Here is a 23,383-nt window from a genome sequence, read left to right as displayed (position 1 = left end):
AGATTCTTTCATCACTAGAAAATTCTAGGGGTGCCTGGGTGGCTTGGCCGGTTAAGCACCTGACTCTTGATTTCGGGTCAGGTCATGATCCAGGGGTTGTGGGGTCGAGCCTCTCCATCCTCACTGAGCGTGAAGCCTGTTTAAGATTCTCTCCCTCTCCTCCTGCCCCTCTCCCCAGCTCATACTCTCTTAAAAAAAAAAAGAAAAGACAAGAACATTCTAGAGACAGGTTGGAACTTGAGTGACCAACCATCCTAGTTTGCTTGGGACTGTCCCCAGCTTTAACACCTAAAGTCCCACATCTCAGGATTTTTCCCAGTCCTGTGCAAATTATGCTTTGGTCAAGAGTTGTAGGTTCAAGGCGCCCCCTCTCTGCAGAGCGGCCCCCTCCTGTCCCGGAGCCTTTTCTTTGAAAGTCTTCCTGAGGCTGATGTCTTCATCTGTGCCCTACCTGCCTCAGCCTGTTCTGGTTCTGTGCTCTCTTTGTGATCAACCCCACGCCACCTCATGCCTCCTCTGATCTTGGCTGTGACCTGTCTCACCTCTTGTCCAACGACACCCTTCTTGTTCCCAAGAGGACTCAGAGTTTAGGACTTTTTTTTTTTTTAACACCTGTGAGTTATCTGTAAATTTACATAGCTATCAATTCTGATAATTAAAGAAAAGTCTTTTGTCCTTTATTTGTTATTATTTTTAATTTTTTTTTAACATTTATTTGTTTTTGAGAGACCAGAGAGAGACAGATTGCAAACGGGGGAGGGGCACATAGTGAAGAAGACACAGAATCTGAAGGAGGCTCCAGGCTCTGAGCTGTCAGCACAGAGCCTGACGCGGGGCTCAAACCCACGAACTGTGAGATCATGACCTGAGCTGAAGTCAGACGCTTAACCGACTGAGCCACCCAGGCACCCCAAGGTGATACTACTTTAGCTACTACTTTACTATCCCAGAAGGAGGAAGATTTTCTTCCTCCCCTGGCAACACTTAGCCAGTGAGAGACTGGCTGTAGGGGCGGAAACCTATTTTTTCCTCAACCATCTTGGGGATGCTCGGCTGGGCCTGAAAATTAAACTGACAAAGACAGACGAATAGGAAAAGAAGCATGCCGATTGACGTAATGGGAGTTTCACCTGACACAGGAGCCTTCGTAAGGAAATGAGAAACCAGGGAAACAGACCCGAGTGTTCTACGCAAAGTTTGGTAAAGAGTTGAGGAGTGCGATCGATTAAGGAGTGGGAGGTAAGTGCTGTAGACTGGGGGACACGCCGTAAGGTCTGTTTGTAGGAATCTCCTTGCTATCTGTTTTTAGAGATCAGGATGCCCCTCTCCTCTGGGTACGGGGCGGGGTGCACCTCTCCCATCAGTGTTTCATGACCAGTTTCAGGGAAGAAGGGCAAGGCGAGGAGGAGGTCCAAGTGACCGTCCAGCTGCCATTTTCTCAGACCCTTTCATCTTAAGCTACCCCGTATGTCCAACAAGGTGCCATATTTCAAGTAGTGGGTCGTGAACTCCATCAGGGCTCTGGCAATAACAAGGCCAATAGAAGAGCCTGTTGTACAATAGATAGCCAGGGGCAGAAACTGGTGAAGCCGACATCATTCTCTTGCTCCAGCGCGCCCCAGGCATACCCCTTGGTGACAGAAGCGGGGTCCTTTATGCCAGGCCTGGGTTACCGACGCACTCGTCCATCTGTAGGATGGCACCGAAACGAATCCTCAAGTCCTCCCTTCGTCCCACACAGCAGACAATCCCAGAGTCACAGGTCTGAGTCCAAAGCTCCAGTGAACTCTGTCACAAAGGGCCCAGAGGATGGCAGTCCGGGAGAGAAAACTCCGCTGGCTGAGCCATCGCCTGCCGGGAAATCAGGGCTCATCCTAGTTCCTCATTCAAGGCACACACCCTAACTCCCAAGGCAGTTCGAAGCTTGGGGTTGCCCAACTCAGGCAAGGGACGCGGGGCACGCCGGGTCCTCCTGCACACCCTCAAATCCCACGGGCCGATCCCTGGGAACTGTGAATGTTACCCTATATGGCAAAAGGGCACTTTGCAGACGTGATTAAATTAAAGATCTTGAGATGGAGAGCTCGCCCTGGATCATCTGGGTGCACCCCAAGTGTAATCATTAGGGTCCTTGTAAGAGTGAGGCAAGAAGGCCAAAGGAGAGAAGGCCAGGGACAATGGAGTCGGATGTCAGAGTGATTCACTTTAAGACGGAGAAAGGGGCCACAAGCCAAGAAATCCCGGCGACCTCTGGAAGCTGGAACAGTGCAGGCAGCTGAATCCCCCAGAGCCTCCAGGAGGAGCCCCCCGTTTGACATTAGCCCAGTGACACCGATTTCAGGCTTCTGGCCTCCACAGCTGTCAGGGGATACATTTGTGTTGTTTCTAGCTACCAAGGATGTTTCCGCAGCAGTAAGAAACTAGAACACTTTGCATGGGGAAAAAAGCAGGAAGGGAGAGAGGGACCAAGGGGCTGACTCATCACATCCCAGGAACCCAGACCTCTGCATCCTGCTGGGAAACACCCTCCTGGCCTCCCAACGCGAGCACCTCCCTAAAATCCACAGGAAGAAAACACCGGGTCCTCCGGGGTTCCGCGGAGCCCCGGGACAAGCCTGTGATACTTCATTAGCTCCAAGAGGGCCACTCAGCCACCCTCGGCCTCCAGCAGGTAGGGCATTTTATGGCCTTCCAGAACCCCAAGTTGGCTTAATTGCCTCCGAGAACGGCAGCGAGCCCGGATGGCTGAAGCGTGCACTGGTGAACCTCCACGGTGCCCATGAGTTCCAAACTCGCTTATCCACTGTCTGAACACACACACACTGGCCCTGTGCTCCAGGCATTTGATCACAGAGCATCAGGGACACTGGGCTGGGTCACAGGTATCTTTCAAAAGATGCACAAACCCAGGTGGAAACCAAATGTTTCCTGCTGGCTCATTTTGTTCCAGCCTCGGCCCAAATGTATTTACCTCAATTTCTCAGCATGGTGGGGTGTGGAGAGGGGGAGGGGGGATGCTCCAGTCGCTCACTGTGGGGGCAGGTAATTGGTGCAAAGCCCTATTTACTGAAATAGCTTTCTTCTGACACAGAAAAAAAAAAAAAAAAAAGTCCCGAAATAAAGGGGCCCGTGATTGTTTGCTTCCTTTTGCTTTTTTGGTTACAACAGTAAAAACTGTCCTTCAAACAGAGTCCCAAAGGACATCAGAGCTTGACAATGACGAATGGGGAACAGATGTTTCTGGGCCATCAGAATGACAGCTTCCTCCTCGACACGTGGGCTCCGGGACCCAGGGACGGGGTCACCGTCTGGCCTTGGAGGCCAGACAGTCCGGACACTGGTGGCCAGGGCTCGAGATCTGAGGGTGTGCAGGAGGACCCGGGCACGCCCAGCGTCCCCTGCCTGAGTTGGGCAACACCAAGCTTTGAACTGCCTTGGGAGCTAGGGTGTGTGCCTTGAATGAGGAACTAGGATGAGCCCTGATTTCCCGGCAGGCGATGGCTCAGCCAGCAGAGTTTTCTCTCCCGCAGGCCTGTGAGGCAGGTCTCAGGACCTGTGAGCCAGCTCAGCAATTCTGTGCCACTGTGGCACGGCACTTTCCGGTCACTTCACTCCCCGCCCTACGTCCCTCTCCCTGGGACGCACCCCTTCCCCACCTCCCGGCCTGGCCTGGAATGTGGAGATAGGCACAGGGAGTGGGGATGGGGCTACTATTAGCCGCCTCCTGCTACTATGGGCCTCCTCCTCCCGGGCCTCCCCTGCCCCATTCAGCACCGGCCTCATCCCAAGCCACCCCCCACTTCTCTTCCGTACCCCGCGCACATGGGGTTCTGCTGCCCTGGCCTCGGAACATTCAGTCAGAGGCTCTGGGGGGCTGGAGGGTCCCAAGAGGGAGCAGTGGACATGGTCAGGAGTACTCCCGGGGCGGCCGGTACAGGAGGCTTGGACGTGGGAACAGTGGCCCGGCGCACTCCCGGGGTGGCGGGCACGGGAGGCGTGGGGAGCCAGAGGAACCCTGGCAGGAACTCAGGAGCCACTCCCTTGCTTGCCAGCGAAGCAGCAGCCCGAGTGGAGCTGCCCCACACCTCACCTTCCCCTCCAGGCTCACAATATCCTGCGTGCGGCCAACGGACGCCGCACAGAGACCTACGGTAGGACAGGTTCTAGATGCGAGCCGTTAGGAGACAGGCTCTGGAGGACAACTCCCCGGGTTCAAATCCCGGCTCCGGGACTCACCCCTCGCGTGCTTCAGCGTTTCATAAACTCTGGGTGCCTCACTTTCCCCATCTTTAAGTGGTGAGAAGTTTAGAGCTTTTCCCTGTGAACCTGTTTATGAGGATTAAGTGATACAGGGCCCGTCAAGGGCTCAGCGAGGGCCTGATACAGCCGAGTGCCAGGTGCAGATGGAGAAGAGAGGAGAGCCGAGCACCTGACCTGACGGATGGAGCAGAATTAGAGCCCGGGCGGCTGGACGGTCTGTCCGTGAACGCACGGCCCCCCACACCCGTCAGCCTTCAGCGCACACGCCTGGGTCTTGCTGTCCACACTGCCCCTGAGCACCAGCTGACTTCAGACGGGAAGGCTGCTGGGAACAGCGTCATGGCACCATGAGTGCTGTGCAGAGGGGCAGGGGGACGAGGGGGCGGCTGGAGCCCAGTTTGCTCTTGCGAAGCACTTCCTGAACTGCATATTCAGTTACCACAATATGAGTCAAGGTCCCTTTCAAGTGGCTTGCTGAGCTTCCCTCTGATCTGGCACAGCCTCCCCGGGATGGACAGGCAGCAGCCTTTCCTGATGAGCTGTCAGGCCCCGCCGGGACGCCCCTTTACTGGGCGCTGGCACCAGGCCCTACGCAGGCACTGATTTGCTTTCCCTACGACAACCCCGTAGGGCAAGGTCTGCTCTTGTCCCCATTTTACAAATGGGGACACTGAGGCTCAGAGAGGTTGGGTCTGAGGTTGGATCACACAGCTGGTGGGGGCCAGGGCTGGGATTTGAACTCATGCCTGTCTGGCCTTTACCCGCCCCATTCTTCTGCCGGGCTCACTGTAGCGAGAGGAGGCCGCGTTCACCTCCCCTGCCTGAGTCAAGGAGAGGCCTGGCAGCTTTCTTGGAGTTCTTTTGCAAGTCAAGGCTGGGGAGGCGAGATCGTGGAGAGGGAAGGATTAGAACCAATGTCTCCCATCCCAGGAGGAAACAGAGGACTCTCTAGGCAGGAAATACAAGAACCCCACTGATGGGCCAGGGCCCCCCTGTGCACTGATTCCCAATAAGAAAGGGGTCACTCTGCCCACAAAGGATCTCATCTGAAAGACCGAGGTTCCCTGGATGAGGGAGACAGCTACAAAAGGCTTTCACTAAAGCCTGGCTTCAGGACCAGGCACATGCCTGAGTGGAGGGGACGTGGGGAAGGGTCCTTCATCCTGGAATGGGGGCAGAGGGTAGGAGGGGCGACAGCTTTGCCAGGAATGCACAACCCAAGACCTGTGTGGGTCCTGCCCCAGGGGGTCCTTTTGGGTCCCTGGACAAGAAGGAGGGATTCTCAGCGGCACTTAGGAAACGAGGGAGAAAAAAGGAAGCAGGTGCGTTTTGAAATAAACACAGCCTGTGGAATACCGACACTAGCCAAGAAGGTCTGAATTGTGCTGGTGGGGATTCAGGTCTTTGTTTTTGCTTTTGTCATTGTTGTTTTGATTCAGCTCAGGGGTTTTCTTCGTAATGACTACGAGGAAACTCCGAAGGCTATTAAAACAACAACAGAAAAAAACAAAAACAAAAACGGGACAATAACAACAGCTCAACAAATCTGACATTTTCAGCCAACTCACCCATCTGTTGAAATGGAAACGAGTCCGAACCCAAAGTCACATCTTTTTCCCCTCTGCTGCCCTCTCTGCACAACTAAGGATTGCACACATAAGTCCAACAAAGTTGGGAGACTTGAATGACTTTCCCTTCCTATAGAGATAAAGAATGTTCATCAGTATATTGAAAGCCCTGAGAAGTCCTGCAGTCATAGAAATAGTTTGACCACCTAACCCAAGATCCCCAAACTTACTAGTCCAGAAAACTCTTTTTTTTTTTTCTGGCAAAAGGCCTATGTTACCTCCCTGTGAAGCACATACCGAGACCTGCTGGCCTGGCCATCTGTGGGGTGGGAGCGACATTGATCCCAGGGTTTATTTAGCAGACATGAACTTCTGCTGCCTAACTGTAAGGGCCCTGGCACCTAGTCTTGCCCTGATGGTTTAGCCAGACCCAATGTTTAAAACCTTAGGGTGTTGATAGCACTTTTAGTGATGGCTTGGGTTGAAACTAATGGGGTCTCAAACTGTGGCCCTTGGGCCAAATCTGGCCCACTGCCTGTCTCTGTAAATAAAGTTTTATTGGAACATAGCCATTCTCATTCCTTTACATACTGCCTATGGCTGCTTTTCGTTATAGTGGTAGAGTGGAATCGTTGTGACAGAGGCCATAAAGGCCTGAAAAGCCTACAATATTTACCATCTGACCCTTCAGACAAAAAGTGAACAGAACGCTTGTTTAGAAAAGAATCAGAACTCCCCTGAAATACTAACTCTGTTGAAGCCTCAATATCAGGCAAATTTTAGATTCTAAATCCCTGTAATTTGGGCCAACCCAGGTTCTGTGGTTAAGTTGTTGATGTAACTGGCCCACCCAAGGGTTCAAGTGTAAAGGGGTATGTGTGTGTGTGTGTGTGTATGAAAAGAATGCAAGTAGGGACGGAGTGGGAAGGGAGAGGTTTTATTGGTTAAGAATATTGAGTTTGGAGTCAGAGCATGGCTTAGATTCCAGCTCCATCACTGGGCAAGTTATGTCATCGCATAGGCCTGCTTGATTATGTGTAAGAAACATGGAGATAATGTCTTTGGCTGGACAGGGCTGTTGTGGACAGTGAGTGAGATCGTATATGCAGAGCCCCTCTGCCACCTCACAGAGGGCTCGGCCTTTTTGGTTAAATGTACCCAGTGCGTATGAAATGCCCGACAAATATGATTCAGGGCCGTATTCCAGGGGCAGGCAATATCTGGGCGAGACAAAACCCCCTTGCGTTCCTGGTTGGATGTTAGGCGCTAATTTGGGTCACTTCCCAAGTATGACCTTCTGCCCCGCTGGCAAATGCCAAGTGAGGGCACCGATGATCTCACACATAACTAGGGCACGTCCAACTCCTCCATGTACAAACCACGTAACCACCCGGGAAGCAGACGGCCCTGCAAGTGTAACCCACAGACTGAAGATGACCCTTGGGCAAGTGGCAAGGTGTGCGTGGCTTCTAGGCTGGGATTCCGGACGCAACGCTGGGGATTCCAGGGGCAAACTTGAGCAGACCCGCTCTCTCTGTCAGCTGGCGGGTTCTGCCCAGAGAGACGCTAGTGTTTATCTGCCACAACCTTTAGGTTTTATTACACTCAGTTGCCTTGTATATTTAATAGGGAAATTTGCCGAAGTGGTTACTAAGCCACGAGGAAAAAAAAAAAAGGAAGGGAGTGGGGAACCTCTCTCCGACCCTTTAGTCGGCAAAGCTGCCTCATTCATCAGACCTGCACTGGGATCCACCACTCTTCATATTTAGGGCATTAAAACTCAAAGCTAAAATTGTAGCAGGAGGTAATTTGAGTACATGCAGCCCGTCTCTCTGCAATAGATTTATGATGTTTACCCAACAATGGATGGGAACTTTCAGGGAAAGAAGGGTTTTGCCCTCCTCCTTTTCAAAAGACATCGTCAGCCCACAGTGATCAAGTTCCCAATTTCTGTGTGAGTGTGTGAGACTTAAAAAAAAAAAAAAAAAAAAAAAAAGCCGCAGGGGTGATAAGAGCAGATCTTGTATTTAATTTTCAGCGATCTGGGCACCGAGGAAGGGTGATGGGAATGAGCTTTCCGGGAGACAAAGTGTTCTTGTGATGCTCTCACCCTGCACCCCTCTGCTCGAGATGATCTGCCAAGTGTCACCCGCACGGGGCCCCCCTGCTGCCGAATCCGGGACAGCTGGCCACTGTGCCTCCGCAAGAGACTCGGAGAATTCCCGGCAAACGTCTCCAGGTTCCAGGCTGCGACTCTGCTGTCAGGTGCATCGTGGTTATAGTCCCTGGGGCTGAGTGCCAGTGAGTCCAGAAGAGCAGGACCTCCTATTTTCCAAGTTTCCCCACCTCCCTTCTGGGCTGAAACTCAGAAAGCAGGAGATGCCTCTCACAGAGAGGAGGGAGAGGCACGGCGGCTCCGAAGGGAATTCCTTTCCAGAAGGAGGTGACTCTACCATGCACAGGGAGCACGAGGAGTGGTCAGCCTGCGTGTGGACAGGGAGGCAATGAAGTGCACCCAGGAGCACCCATCTCCCTGGCGGCCGGTGATGGGAGCCAGGCGGCCATGGGTGCGTGCCTCTTCCAAGTCTTGCCGGTCTTTGGTTGTACAGCTTTGCCTCAGACCTGCCGGATTGGTGATAGGTTGGGGACAATCATACCCACCAGATAGGGCTGTTTCACAAATTAAATTGAAATTTTTAAAATATTTGGTTAAACCAACCCACTCTGAGTATCAGCTTCGCCACTTCCTAACTGGGTCTCTGGGCAAGTTGCATGCCCACTCTGAGTCTTTATTTCTCTCTCTCTCTCTCTTTAAGTGATTGCTACTGAATTTGGAGCTCCAGATGATTAGAAATACATTATATGCTTTTTTTATTTTGAGAGAGGGAGAAAGCACAAGTGGGAGGGGGCAGAGACAGAGAGAGAGAGACAGGGAGAAACCCAAGCAGGTTCCACACCGGCAGCGCAGAGCCCGATGCGGGGCTCCAACTCACGAGCTGTGAGATCATGACTTGAGCCAAAGTCGGATGCTTAACCGACTGAGCCACCCAGGCGCCCTTTCATTTCTCTGTCTTAAAATGAGGATGAAGTTGCTACTTGCCCCATGGGGCCATGGATGAGTGTATGGAAGTGCTTTTGAGAACAATATAGGCTCATAGATTTTCAATAAATATTATACTCCTGTCTCAATGTGATAGAAAGATGCGTTTCTCTTTGAATTTGGATGGGTGCGGTGGGAATCAGAGATTGTATTTTATGCCAAAGTCACAAACGCTTTGCTACACGAGGGAGGCCTTTTTCCAAGGCGGGATGGGGGAGGAGGTTAGGAGAAGGAAATCGAAGGAGTTTCAAATGTGACTAACAGTTGTAATGATGAGGTAACGGGGAAGATTTATTCGCCAAGGGAAGGAATACTTTTAAATCTACCCTTTTCCATAATGGGGCACACTCTTACATAGACTGCAGCTTACATACAAGTATTTATGTAATTTTGCAAAGAACGCTCAGTGTGGAAACACGCACAAAGGAATGACATTCAGAGACACGACTCATGTTGCCTTTGCCTTAAAAGCACCCATTTCACCGTCTGGCTGGAGAAACGCTGGCCTGGTCATTACCCAGGAACCCAGAGAGGAGGGGCCTTGTAGAAACTAGAACCAACCAGCCAACGAGAACAGTGACAATAAACACCACCACAACAAAATGACTCTTTTCGGCTTAGTGCATCTTAAAACAGCCCCCAACTTTCCAACTTCAACAGTTTGAAATGAATCAAGGGGAAGAAAAGATAGCATTAACCACGCACAACTGAGTTTCTCAAAAATATCTTGGGGCGCCTGGGTAGCTAGCTCATCGGTTAAGTGTCTGACTTCGGCTCAGGTCATGATCTCACGGGTCTTGAGTTCGAGCCCCGCGTCGGGCTCTGTGCTGACAGCTCGGAGCCTGGAGCCTGCTTCGGATTCTGTGTCTCCCTCTCTCTCTCTCTCCGCCCCTCCCCTGCTCACACGCTCTCTGCTCTTTCAAAAATAAATACATGTTAAAAATTTTTTTTAATAAAATATCTTATTAACACAGCTTTCCAAATAAATCCTCTAACTTACCAGTCTCAACAAACTTGCAGTGACTGATGCTCCCTGTCATCTAGGAAGGACACAGATGGGGAAATGAATGACATTTCCATTCTTTAGTATTCATCTGATGTCCCACCTTGTTTGCTCTGAGCTGTTTGCAGAGCTTTTGGGATGTGTGGAACCGTTTGCTAGTAAGGCCAGCTCAGGCCTTCCAGAACGAAGCCTCCCAACGAATTGCAGAGGAAGAAGACCTTCAGTTCTGTTTTTCTGCAGGGTTGACTCATATGTGTGTGTGTTCATAACATTTAAAGAAGTAATGTGCCTGGAGAACAGGAAGGGAGCTGCTTTACAAGCAAAGATAAGATGTGATTAGAGGATGAGGTTGATCAGATAAAGATACCACACACACAATTTGGATTTTAGCCGGTTCTTTAATTTACTCTGAGAGGAAAAGGAGGGGAGAAGGATGAGGACTGAGAGCGTTAGGAATTGGCTTCTCACAAGCTGCCTCTCTTAACACGCTTTGTGGGTTTTTTTCAATCCCATCTTTAAAAAGATGCGGCCATTTGTTTCCTCTTCTGGGACTCCCTCTCCTCCCCTTCATCCTTCTTATAAGAAGGCGGGGAGAAACTTCCTTAGAAGTCCTATCTGTACCACCCTATCTTAGAAGACTTGAAACATTTATTCTCAATGTCCTCAGTTTTCCCTCCCAATGGGACCACTATTTGAAAGAAATTCCACCAGCATTCAACCAACAGGCACACATCTCGTAGGTGCAAACAGTGAGGGGCAGGAGAGTCATTCCAAGACTGGGGTCTCCATCAAGTCTTATGAACCCAAAGGATGTACAGTCATCTGTTACGACGTTGGTGGGACTCCATCACAATCTGAGCATGGAGAGGGTTTCCTTTTTCCCTCTAACTATTTCAAAGCATATTTTGGATCTTGTTGGGTTTTTGTTTAAAGTTTTTAATTTTAATTCCCGTATCATGAACATGCGGTGTTATATTAGTTTCAGGGGTACAACAGAGTGACTCAACATTTCCATGTAACACCATGTGCCCATCACAAGTGCACTCCTTAATCCCATCCCCCTACCTGCCTCCCCTCTGGTGACCCTCAGTTTGTTCTCTACAGTTAAGAGCCTGTTTCTTGGTTTCTCTCTATTTGCCCCTTTGCTCATTTGTTTTGTTTATTAAAATTTCCATAAGAGTGAAATCATATACTATTTGTCTTTCTCTGACTGACTTATTTTGCTTAGCATAATACCCTCTAGCTCTATCTGTGTCATTGCAAATGGCAAGATTTCTTTCTTTTTTATAGTTGAATAATATTCCATTGTGTGTGTATACACACACACACACACACACACACACACTTTTTTTATCTGTATCCGTATCATTAATGAACACTTGGGCTGCTTCCATACCTTGGCTGTTGTAAATCATGCTGCAGTAAACATTGGGGTGCATGTATCCCTTTGAATCAGGTCTTGTATTTTGTTTTTTAAATTTTTTTTAACGTTTATTTATTTTTGAGACAGAGAGAGACAAAGCATGAACGGGGGAGGGTCAGAGAGAGGGAGACACAGAATCTGAAACAGGCTCCAGGCTCTGAGCTGTCATCACAGAGCCTGAGGCGGGGCTCGAACTCATGGACCGCGAGATCATGACCTGAGCCGAAGTCGGCCGCCCAACCGACTGAGCCACCCAGGCGCCCCTCAGGTCTTGTATTTTGACAACAACTCCATGGGGCTTGAAGCCAAAAAGTCGTATCTTCATTTAATAGCTAAGGAAATCGCAGGGCAGAGGTTAAATGACACTTTCAGGTGGAAAACTTGTGCTAGAATCCGTGTCTTCCTCGTTCTGTTGGTTCCCTGTCATTGTTCCATTTATTACACAATATTCTTGGACAATCCACTGGCAGGGACAGTGCTTGTAAACAAAACACTGCCTGCCTGGGGAGAGAAAAGTAGCACCTTGCATATTGCAAGTCTATTTCACGGCTCCCTCTGAGGTCAGGACCTCAGATGCCCTCTTGACTTCCATCCCAAGACCTCAGAGGTGACAACGGATGGAAATGGAGTGAGGAGATGAGCATTTAATCAGAGTCCACAGGGGAATGGAGGGCGGAAAGTTACTAATTATTTTTGAGAGACAGAGAGAGACAGCATGAGCGGGAGAGGGCAGAGAGAGAGAGAGAGGGAGACCCAGAATATGAAGCAGGCTCCAGGCTCTGAGCTGTCAGCCCAGAGCCCGACGCGGGGCTTGAACTCACAGACCGCGAGATCATGACCTGAGCCGAAGTCGGTCGCTCAACCAACTGAGCCACCCAGGCGCCCCCTGGAAAGTTACTAATTAGAAACAACTTGGACTTTAATCGAATTGTTCTTCTCATTTCAGAAACCTTCTGCAGAATGATTCCCCTCCCTCCATTGTCTTTGTAAGTTTTGCTGTTTTTGAATTGGTGTATTTCTACATTTTACAGTTTTCCTTTTCAGAAATTAGAATAAAGCAGTTCTTGGTCTCCTGAAGCAGATTTTGAGAAGCAGAAAAGTGAGGTTTTCAATCATGCACAAGACTGACAATTAGCTAATAAAAATCCTTTTTCCCCCCCTGTTTCCTCAAAAGTCAGTTCTCAGAAAAACAATCATTTATTCTACCTACCCTGTTTACCAGCAAGGTTAAAAGTTCAGGCAAAGAAAGACATCAAAATATTTACATTAAAGCAAATCGATGCTTCTATACCACGACTGGCTCTGCAGATTCGGAATCAGGGCCTGTCACGCTTGTCCCAAGAAGAGGAAACAGAGTTCTGGAAGGCTGGTCCTATGTTTCTCCAGCTCTCACTCGCTCTCTCTCTCTCTCTCTCTCTGACTATTCTCCTTTTCTGAGACTGCTGTCTTGGCCACCCCTGCCTTTTAGATCTTTTCTTCCTTTTCATATTTTATATTTATAGCTTAGGTCGTTAGGACCCTACCCAAGTATTTTCACTGACGGTATGTTCCTACTATTTCCTGATTTATTTGTTTTTTTTTTTAATCCTCAATCTTTACAAATGAAAATAATAATGATCACAGCCACCATAACTGAATCTGCACACTATGCTTTCGTGCATTACTGCAAACAGCCTCCTAGTTGACAGGGTGAAGCTGGAAACCAAAGCTCAGAGATCCCCAGAACTGGGGGCGGGTCTGCCTGAGTCTTGTAATTAATGGGGTCTCCATTGTTCCAACCCTAAAGGAAAGGCCCCAGCACTGGCCATGCCTTCAGGGGCCATGACTGTCTTCGGAAGAGACGTGTCAAGGAAAGTGAGGTAGCCTTTACCGAACACGAACAGTGCTGTTACCGAGGGACCGCACGTGAGGGCTGGGGCGGGGGCCATGCGGACAGCAGACCGGGCACCAGCTGCTCCGGGGACCGGGTGGGTCACCCTCATCTGTTGTCAGCATATTGCAGCCCAGTAGATCCCAGTAGCCCAGTAGATCCATGGTTGGCCTTGGCTGCCTGTGCAAGAAAAGGCATTGCTGTGGGTGCCAGCAGGAGAGGTAGTGCTGGAAAAGGAACTCAGCTGTCCTCCAGCACGGACACCAGACACGACACTTGGAGGCCGATGCGCCCCTCGACTGGCCCTAGGACAGCGAGGAGGGCAGGAGGATGGGGCCTCTGTTCAGGTGATCCTGTCCCGGGTACATCCTTCCTGAGGTGCTGCCTCCTCTTCGGGTGGTGCCATGTGGAGTTCTGCGGGGCTCTGAAGAGAGCCCCCCAATAAGGGGTGTGCTCAACACCCGTGCCGGGCACAAACACACCCACCCACAACCCGCACACATCCCAGATAACCCGCTTACCCACCCGCCTGCGCACAGCAGGGACACCCACGGTATACACAACACGCCCACCCTCACGCCCCCTCCACCCACGCACAGACACCCACCACGCACACCGCGGCACGTACACAGGTGCTCGCGCGCTACCGACACCCACGGTCACCCACACACACACGCATGCACGCGCACACGCTCATGCTCACGCTCCCGTTGTTGACTGTGCTCGTGGTAAGGCAGCCATGCCAGAACCGGCGATGAATCGCCAAATAGCTTTTCCTTCTCAAAGAGATGACAGGAGTGTGGGGGAGTTACTGTCGGTAAAGTAACTTCTGGAGGAAAGAAAACAGCAGATGGACGGAAGGTAACCTAAAGACAGTGACCGATTACAGGGCTGTGTTCTACCGCCTCTAGAGGTTCCAAAGATGAAAATAATGGAGTAAGAATCGTTAAGGGCTGCAGGCGGGACCCCGTTTTGGATGCCACATTTCCCTCGTTGTTGCTTTTCTTCCTCAAACAGCAGCAGCAACCCCTTCTACCGATGTAACTCTTTTTATGGTTTCTTAGCCCAATACCCTTCTCCGTCCCCTTGACTCTCAAACAGCCTCACTGTTTGCTGAGGGGTGGGGGCCTGCCTGGGACCCCAGAGAGCCTCTGACTGATTCCCCCCAAATTCCCCAACTAGCTTCTCAGAAGAACAAAGACCAAATTCACTTTACCAACATTTCCTCACCACCTACGTAAGGCAGGCACACGTTGGGCTCTGGAGGTAGAAGGTGTTACCACAGAGCTCTGACCTCAAGAGGCCCAGAGAGCTGAGCTCTAGCAGTCGTGCTCACGGGTGTTCTGGGATCTGGTGAGAAGGCAGATTCTGACGCCAGGGGCCAGGGTGGGACCTCTGCCTTTTTTGACCTTCCAACCACACTTGGAGTAGTGGGCAGTTTGCAGAACCAAAGTGTATCCACATCCTGCCCCCCACCCCCCCGCCCCGCCAAAGACCCTCTGCTAAGAGGGCAGGAGGCAAGACCAACATGGCTGCCAGTGTTGAGGGAGGAAGGAAAAGGCTCAGGTGGCTGCCGCGTGGGCCTGAAGTTCTGCTCAGCGGAGGGGGTGCCCAGGACTCGGCAGGGACCCTTGGACTTTTGATTGCCTTCTGTTTTCAGTTATGTTCAGCTATCTTTCCTCTGTCACTTACTAGTCACGCTCCTTTTTTTTTTTTTTTAAACGTTTTATTTACTTATTTTGAGAGAGAGAGGGAGAGAGCACGAGCAGAGGAGGGGCAGAGAGAGGGAGAGGAAGAGAATCCCAAGCAGGCTCTGCACTGTCAGTGCAGAACCCGATGCGGGGCTTGAACTCACACACCCGACCGTGAGATCATGACCTGAGCCAAAATCAGGAGTCGGACGCTTAACCGACGGAGCCACCCAGGTGCCCCGAAACTCAGTTTTCTTAACTGAAACAAAAGGATAATAATGCCATCTCTGGGGCCTGTGATGAGGCCTGGAAATACAGCAGACCCTTGAACAACATGGGTTTGAACTGAGCAGACCCACTTGTACCTGGATGTTTTACAGTGCAGCACTGTGATGTATTTTCCCTTCTTTGTAATTTGCTTAATATTGTTTTCTCAGGCTCACTGCCTAGTAAAAATAATACATATAACAAAGTATGTGTGAATCAACAGTTTGTTATTGGTAAGGCTTCCGGTGAATAGTAGGCCATCAGTAGTTGAGCTTTGGGGGGATCAAAAGCCATAGGCAGATTTTCAACCGTGTGGGGCGTTGGTGCCCCCAACCCCCATGTGGTTCAAGAGCTAACTGTAACGTGTGAACCACCAAAAGTTGTGTCCCGAACAAATGAAAGCCTCAGGTGGTAGCTGGGATTGTTCTAGGTGCACGTTTATTCATCCAACTACTTAAGTGACCATCCCTGAAAAGGCGGTACCTGTTGTAGACCTGGAAAAAGTGAGGCAGGGACCCCAGGTTAAAGGAGAGGCAGGTCCCACTCATCATGGGGACCCAGAGTGGCTTTTGAGGTCCTGCTACGTCATGTTAAAAGGGAGGCAGACCCCTGATTACAGAAGTGAGAGCATTATGCATAGGCAGACCTCCAGGAGGTAATCCACTTCTCATATTTGGAGACATCAGTCCTCCGCGGACACCTGTGACTCAAGGCCAGACGTTCTCCAGGTTGACTCCCTTCTACTGGGTAAAAGCAAATGTGACTCGAAAGGATCTCAGTGTTAACAAAAAGACATGTAAATCTAGAAATTTGAGGTCAAGCCATTTGTCAGAAAGCCTCAGCAGAGATAAGCGTGTTGCCGCTCGCCCAGACTATGAAACCCTCACTGCTTTTGAAAACTGAGTCAAAGAACCCTGCGTGGGGATTCACGTGAAGGAAGCTGGGCACAGCTGTTTCAACTACGGTGCCTTTCTGAGCCAGATGCCCACACGTGGAGCAGGGCAAGAAAGTGGATTGTTTTCACTAAGTTTTCATCCACTGGATTCGTTTCTCTTACTGGCACAGCTGATGAAAAGGGAGCATGGGGGCCAAGCAGCATGAGGAGGGAGCTTCCTAGAGCCCCCGTGTGACCACCTCAGCCAAGGGCACGTGCACGGAGCCACGTTCTTGCTGGGCTTGAAGTATGCACACCTCTAACTCCAGAGCAACTTGCAGACATCTTCGAGATACTGAGGTGCAAGGGAGAGGGGCTGGAAGGCTGGGAACGAGCAAGTATCACCACCATTTTCCGAAGGAATGGGTTCTAAAAACTACAGAAGAGCAGACTCACTCCAGTTTCCGGGCAAACCCAGAAGAGGCATCAGACAAAGTTCACAAGCATTTGGGAAGAAAGTGGTGGTCTTTAAGAGGCACCACGAGTTCTCTAAGAGAAAGTCATTCCATGCTAACCTCATTTCCTGTTTTGACGAGCTTCACCAGAACAGTCGATTAGGGGAATGCCCCAGAAAGTGCGTCTTGCTTTCAGTAAAGCATCTGAAAACCTCTCATCGTATCCTAGGTACATAAAATACCAAAGATGCTTGCTTTCAGTAAAGCATCTGAAAACCTCTCCTCGTATCCTAGGTACATAAGATACCAAAGATGGGCCAGATGATGGAATGACCAGGAGAATTCACAGTGGCTGGGACAACCTTCCCAAAGAGGTCAGACCATGGCATTACCTCGGTCTTGCTACCTCTACTCCCATGCCCGCTGCTGGAGATGGCCGTCCTGGCTAGGCCACCCACTCGATCTCAACACAGACTCTTGGGTGTTTTCTCCCCACTGGCAAGTGAGGTTTGAAACGATTCTCGGCAGCTCTACACGTAGAGAGAGTTGAAGGCTCCAAGGTGACCGTGTCGGTCTATGGCTTTTTTTTTTTTTTTTTTTTTTTTGCTCCAGTTCTGTCCTTTGGAGGGAAGCAGGGATATTTCCATGGAGACCCACAGGGGCCCTGTCACTCCACTTTAAAACTAACTTGGGGGTGGGGGTGGGGAGACACTGAAGGTGTATTTATCACCTTTGCCAGTCACACAAACCTCTGAGGAAAAAATGGCCTCCAACCATCAACTCGCAGGAGTTAGAAAGCTAGGGTGAAATGAGACAGAATAAATGTGAAGCCTATGTTCTTTTGAAAAACACAATCCACTGTAAGAGTGCAACATTCAGGTGTGTTTGGTTTTAGCTATGCTGCTACGTGCTTGAGTGTGACCGGAGAGGACAAAATAATGCCTCAGAGTCTCCACTTTTACTATTTAATTCTTTCCGTAATATTGAGCTTTTGCTCAGGGTGTTAGACAGGCACTAAAAACCCTTTCCCTACTTAGGTTATGGCCTTGTTGTGAGGACAAAATAAGTCAGAGGTGGTAAAGTGCTTTGAAAAAGGGAAAGCTTCGAAATTCAAAACAGTATTATTATTTGTCGTAAGGTGCTTTCCCTCCAAAAAAAAAAAAAAACTCTGCCAGTCTCTGAGTGATAAGCAGAAAATGATTCAGCTTTGGCTTCTGTTTCTCCAGCTGTAACCCCAAACTGGCCGAGCTGGCTGAGTGGCCTCAGTGAGCCCATCTCAAAGCCTGAATTCCTACAGAACTCCAAACTCCTGCAAAACTCCAACCCTCCCCACCCCCCCGCCCCCTGGCGATCTGCTTTTCCAAAAGTTCTTCCTGGAAGGCCTGCTTCCCACTGTCCTGCATTCTGGTAATGAAACAATCATTCGGACAGCTCCCTTTGCAGAGCTGGGGCTTCAAAGATGCAAACTGAAGGGATAGCCAGAGTAAATGCCAAACGACTTGAGTCAGAGCCTTGGACCATTGTAGGTATTGTAAATTCTTCTGGATCCTACCATGCACTGCTTTGAAAGCGTGTCGTTCTTGCTGCTGCCCAAGCCCGGGCTCAAGAGGTGGATGAAAAATATATTGCAGGCCCAAGACAGGAGAGCAGGCCCTAGTCAAATTAACAGACTGAGATAATTACCTTAAACTTCCCTTGCACTCAGTGTAATTTCACCTGGTGGTTATAGGCCTCAGAGTTCACCCAGACAGAGCTGTCTGGTAAAACTTTCTGTGATGATACCTGTGTTCTAGATCTGTGCTTTCCAATGCAACAAGCACAGCCCCATGTGGATATTTACACTTAAATTAACTAAAATAAAAAGGAATTACAAATGGAGCTCCTCAGTCACACAGCCACGTTTTAAGTTTTCAGGAGATACATGTGGCTCGTGGCTACCAGCCATATTGGGCAACATGGCCCCACATCAACCGTTCTTCACCTTGGCTACATGACAGAATTACCTGGGGAGTAAAAAAAAAAAAAAAAATACTCATGTCTGCCCCCACCATTCCAAATTTTGTCGTGAATGGTGCTGGTGGAGCCTGGGCATTTGGATTTTTGAAAACTCCTGGGTAATTCTGATGTCTGGCCAGGGTTCAGAACCATTGCCCCATCCATCTAGAATTGTGTGTTCAATTTATTTTGCTCCTCCTGTTGTTCTTGAGAACGAAATATACCAGGACAGGGATGTGTCTAAAGGGGTTTCGGTATGTGTGAGCACCCCATGGGGCACGTCCGTAAACCCACAACTGGGCTTGGGCTCTGTGTATTCTCAGGGGCTTTGCCTGTGTTTCCCCACGATACCTTTCTGCACTGCCTCCTCAGAGTTCTAGACTCTGAAAAACAGAACTGGCAGAGAAGGGAAAGGAACCTCAGGGCAGGGTGGGATCTTTGGGATCATCTGGTCTTCTTGGTGTTCTGCCGAGGAAAGTAGCGCCTAGAGAAGTTAGATGATTCACCCAGGCAACAGCTTGCAGAGCGAGGACAAGGGCCCCATACTCCAGACTCCCCACTGAGGACACATCCCTCTGCTACATGGTTGCCTTTAATCTTCCAGGAACATAAGCAAATGAGATTTCACTTAAGGACATTGATTTGCAAGGCAAAACTTGGTTTCAGGTGAGAATCTGATTATCCAGGTAATAGAGAGTTTATGATCAACCTTTCCTGCCGGCCAGTATACTGACAGAAAGCCTGTGTCCCCACCTTGGCCACTCCATTTACCCCCTTAGATCACCAGAGGTAAATGGATTCACAATTTCCTCACCCACCAAACAGTGGTTAGAATACCGGGCAACTCAACATCACAGAGTCAGTATGAGAAGTGATAAGATGACGGATCCAGTCAACACATAATTATTGAGCAGAGCGCCAGGTGCTGAGGACAGACTGGGCAATGAGACAGACTAGAATCTTCCTTTATTGAACTGAAATTTGGAAGGCAGGCTGAGAGGTACACGGCCAATTAATGAGCGAACAAACAGCATAATTGTTGATATTGGTAAGTGCTGGGAAGGGGGAGGGACAGAGTGGGTCCCATCCAACTCAACTCTAGAACATGCCATAACAGTATGAGCCCAAGAAACCTCGTGGAACGAAGGTGACTGAGGTGCGGGGGAAGAGAAGGAGGCAGCTGAGAAGACAGAAGTTTCCAGTAGAAAGCTCAAGGTTAGTGATGATTTTAGTGTGATCATTAACAGGCCACGATTAGAGTAGGTGTGGAAAAAGAGTTCCAAACGTCTTCCGGGGTTTAGTTAGGATCAAGCCCCAGGGGAAACCCTTCACCTGAACTCTGGCCGTGGGCAGCAGGTGGAGGCACTGGAGGGGGCCGAGTCCTGACTTTTCTGTGTCGGTGTCATTTTCGATCAACTGCGTCATAGAGCTTCTTGTTTCACCTCCCAGTTATTCTGAAACAAAAACATGCATGAAAAACACAGGTCACTGCCAACCGCATTGAGAGACAGTCACTCCAGTACATGGAAACCGAAAAGGGAAAGACAGATCATAAATGCCACAGTGAGCTGGGGAATCAAATTTATCACCACCTATTCAAACAGCGATAATCAACGAAAATTGCGGGCGGTGATGATGGGGTGGGGGGCGGGTGGGCAGCAGGGCGTCCGTTTAAAAATAATTCACAAGAGACAGAAAAGGCAGATGTTCCCAGAAGCCCACTACCTGTTTACTGAAAGCTGAAGTTAGTTCTGACCTTCTGGGTCAGGGTCTACTGCTGGGGCACATTGAGGCTCTTCCCCTACGTGCTCCTGTTGGCCTTGTTAAAGGGGCACACAGGACTTTCAGGACAAGTCTGGTATTTGCTCAGTGTTTGCCCAGGTGCTACACCGAGCAGCACTCCTCAAGGGTCCAAAGAGACGTGAGAGAGGTCACCGGGGAATTGCAGCCCAGTGAGGAGGGACAAGGAATACGGAGGCTGAACTTCTGGTCCCCTGTCCTCTTTCCATCCCAAGAGAATTAGCAGGTGCACCAAAACATCACGAATGGAGCGACTTGCACCAAGGAGTCTCAGTGAGGTGGAGGGAGAAGGGGCCCCTGACCATACAAAAGCCCTGAGGACAGCACAGGGCTGAGACAGCTCTAAGGACCGGGGTTCTAATTGAAACCACTTTGCCACTTGAGACCAGTACGGTTTGGCTCCCAAGCAGCAGGTAGTTTGCGGAAGCTTATTCTCAGTTCCCAAACAAGTGAAAGGATCATTCCAAAGGCAGGCAGAGGGACAGGTCAATGCAGGAAGATAGATGATGTCCCCTCCCCCAAAGATCATGGCCCTGCAAGCCAGCTTTGCGTTTAAATCTGTGGCTCAGACATTCCAGGGGAGGAAGAGAAGGCAGGAGACAGAACTGCCATGGGAGGGAGGTCAAATCCACACCGGTCTGTGCTTTTGCAGACGTATTCTGTGACCGGGCACTGCTTGCTGATGGGCAGAGAAGATACGGGCTCTGCCTGTCTACTCAGAGCTTCCTTGGGTCTGCCGTCCCCTCCATGTGCAACCCGTCCAAGATGCAGCCCTGAGTCTCCCAGGAAAACCGGCTGCCCCTGCCCCTTCCCATTTCCTGACCTTTGTTAATGGCGCAAGATTCTCTGTAAAAAGGGAGGAAAGGGGTGCCCGATTTTGGAAAAACTCCATCCTCCCCCTAGAGATTCATTCACAATGCACAGTAGCATACAAAGGACGCTGAGAAGTTAGGAAATAAAGAAAGCTGTTGAAATTCATTCATTGTGTGCTTCCCAAACCCTTTTTGCACAAGGAGCCTTTGGAGCCTTTGCCGGCAGAGTTCTATTGAGTGGCAGGGTTTCAAGCTCCCCGTAACACTCATCGTCCCTGCTGTTCCCAACACTCGCGTGGCACTTGTGATAGTCTGTATTTATTTCTGGAAACTCTGTATTGTTGTTCCTTCTACCTTTCCCCTAACCTTCTGTGCAAATGAGTTAGCTGATTCACACCAACTCCTGCAGCCTGAGGGTTTTTGTTATTGTTGTTTTGCTTTGTTTTGTTTTGTTTTTTGTCAAGGGCCCCATTTGCCAGTGGCAGTGAAATACCGGGCTTTCTGAAAGGTGATAAATCTGGCTCCGTGGTATCTAACATTCTGGGAAGAACGTTGCCCAGATGAATCTGTTGGGAAAACCAGCTTCCTGATTTGTGTCCTATGAGCTGGCATTTTCTATTGTGACCTAACGTCTGGAAACTGACCCCAAGATTTCGTATGCAGTGCCTTCCTGGGTGGGCAAAGGGAAAATAGGAGCAAAGAAACGTGTCAGCCAGGGAGAAGGGTGCAAGGGAAAACCTGGGTCCTCTAGTGTCACCGTTGAGATAGAGAGATGGCTTAGGAACTTGTGCTGTCCTCCAGTTACCCCACTTCTGAGGGATGAAACACCAAAGTATGACAGCCCGGGCAGACTCTAGTAACAGACATCCAACCATGCAGACCTTGACCAAAATCACAGAGTGAGACGTGGCGGGGCTTTAAGGATCGTGTGCTCAACCTTCATTTTACAGGCACCGGCAGGGAGGAAGTTGGCAACTGTCCTAAGATCAGACTGGAAGGGACCCTGCTGGGACCGAGACGTGGATCCCTCCTCCCTGGTCCCCACATTCAGAGCTAGCTTGTTCAGGAGCTCTTGCATGGATAAGTAAAATCCATAATGGCTCCATGTTGGCCGGCTATGTAGTTACCATTCAAAAAACAACCTAAGAGAGCCCATTCAGGAACTTTAAAAGATTTGCCCCTAACTAAGAGCCAGTCACACATGTGGCTTCCCACATGCCAGCATCCACTGATAGTTGGTGGAAACCACCAGCCTCACATTGGACAGTCCCAAAGGTCACATGTTCTTCCTGTACTCACTCCCAGTCTGGCTGAATTACATCTCGAGTATTGAAGGGCCCCCCAGTAGGTCTCCCCCTGCGCGCACACAACTTCACTTTCCTTCAGATCTGAGGCATGGCCCCAGGGTCACAAACATCACACCGCAAATACAAGCCCTCGCGGTGGACCCGAAAATGGAGCCCAGGCGACCTTCTGGGTGTTCCCTGAGCTAGCTCCCGGATCCTTCCCTTTCCGTTCCTAATGGCAGAGGAAAGGCTCCAGGCCTGGGAAACTGAGAAGGGGGAAGAAAACAGTAGCTCAGACATCCACCCCCAGACCAGATGGTTCACTGGATGGTTTCACCCAAGCCTCTTTCCCAGGCAGTAAGGACCCGGGGCACGGGGGCGGGGGAGCAAAGCCAGAGACTTCAGTTTGCTGTAACATCCATGGTGCTGTCAATGTCTCACCGCTGAAAGGCCAAGCCGGAGCCCCCAGCCACCCATGTACAGATCACACACTTGAGCCTGTTCTGCACCAGAGTCTTTGTCAACGCTTGGGAAAATGACAGGCCAGGCACTCACATCCTGTTCGTGCTGACTCATGGTGGAGTCTGACAGGGTTGGGAGCCAACTTTTTGAGATTTCGAAACAGCTGCCCAGGAGGATAGAGTGTATTCAACAACACCAAGGTGCCCAGCTCTTGGGACTCCACTGGTTTTCGTTTCTCAGAAAGTTAAAACTGCGAGGCCACAGCCAAAAATGATCACAGATTAACTTCGGAGATAAGTGATACGGGTCCCTTGCGTAAATTATTAGGCTTCTGGGCTGCCAGACATGTCAGGGCAGGGGAGGGAGAAGCCCATGCTTGAGGGGCCCCCCTTCCCTGGTTTCTGAAGGGGGCTCCCATTTCTAGAGCCAAAGCCACGTAACTCTGAGCAGATCGAGAGCCTTTCCTGAGGGGATGTCCCCTGAGAAGCAGTTTTTGCAAAGTGTTCCACGCATCATT

The 23,383-nt window shown here is 50.1% G+C and overlaps 1 long non-coding RNA gene across 4 annotated transcripts in view; it reads right to left on the bottom strand.

Annotated features, from left to right (window-relative positions):
* LOC124504050 (uncharacterized) overlaps nucleotides 1-23,383 on the bottom strand; it is a 158,149-nt gene that overhangs the window by 71,957 nt on the left and 62,809 nt on the right. For all 4 annotated transcript variants that reach the window (XR_006960294.1, XR_006960295.1, XR_006960293.1 and 1 more), the window contains one exon: nucleotides 19,839-19,960. This is a non-coding gene — a long non-coding RNA (uncharacterized LOC124504050). The remainder of the gene's footprint in view (nucleotides 1-19,838; nucleotides 19,961-23,383) is intronic.

Source organism: Lynx rufus, unplaced genomic scaffold, assembly GCF_022079265.1.
Source record: "Lynx rufus isolate CCGP_SWC_20201006 ecotype Redwood Valley unplaced genomic scaffold, mLynRuf1.p SCAF_8, whole genome shotgun sequence".
Taxonomy (NCBI): Eukaryota; Metazoa; Chordata; class Mammalia; order Carnivora; family Felidae; genus Lynx; species Lynx rufus.
Note: the sequence above shows the minus strand (reverse complement) of the source record. Positions and strands in the feature narration are given on the sequence as shown.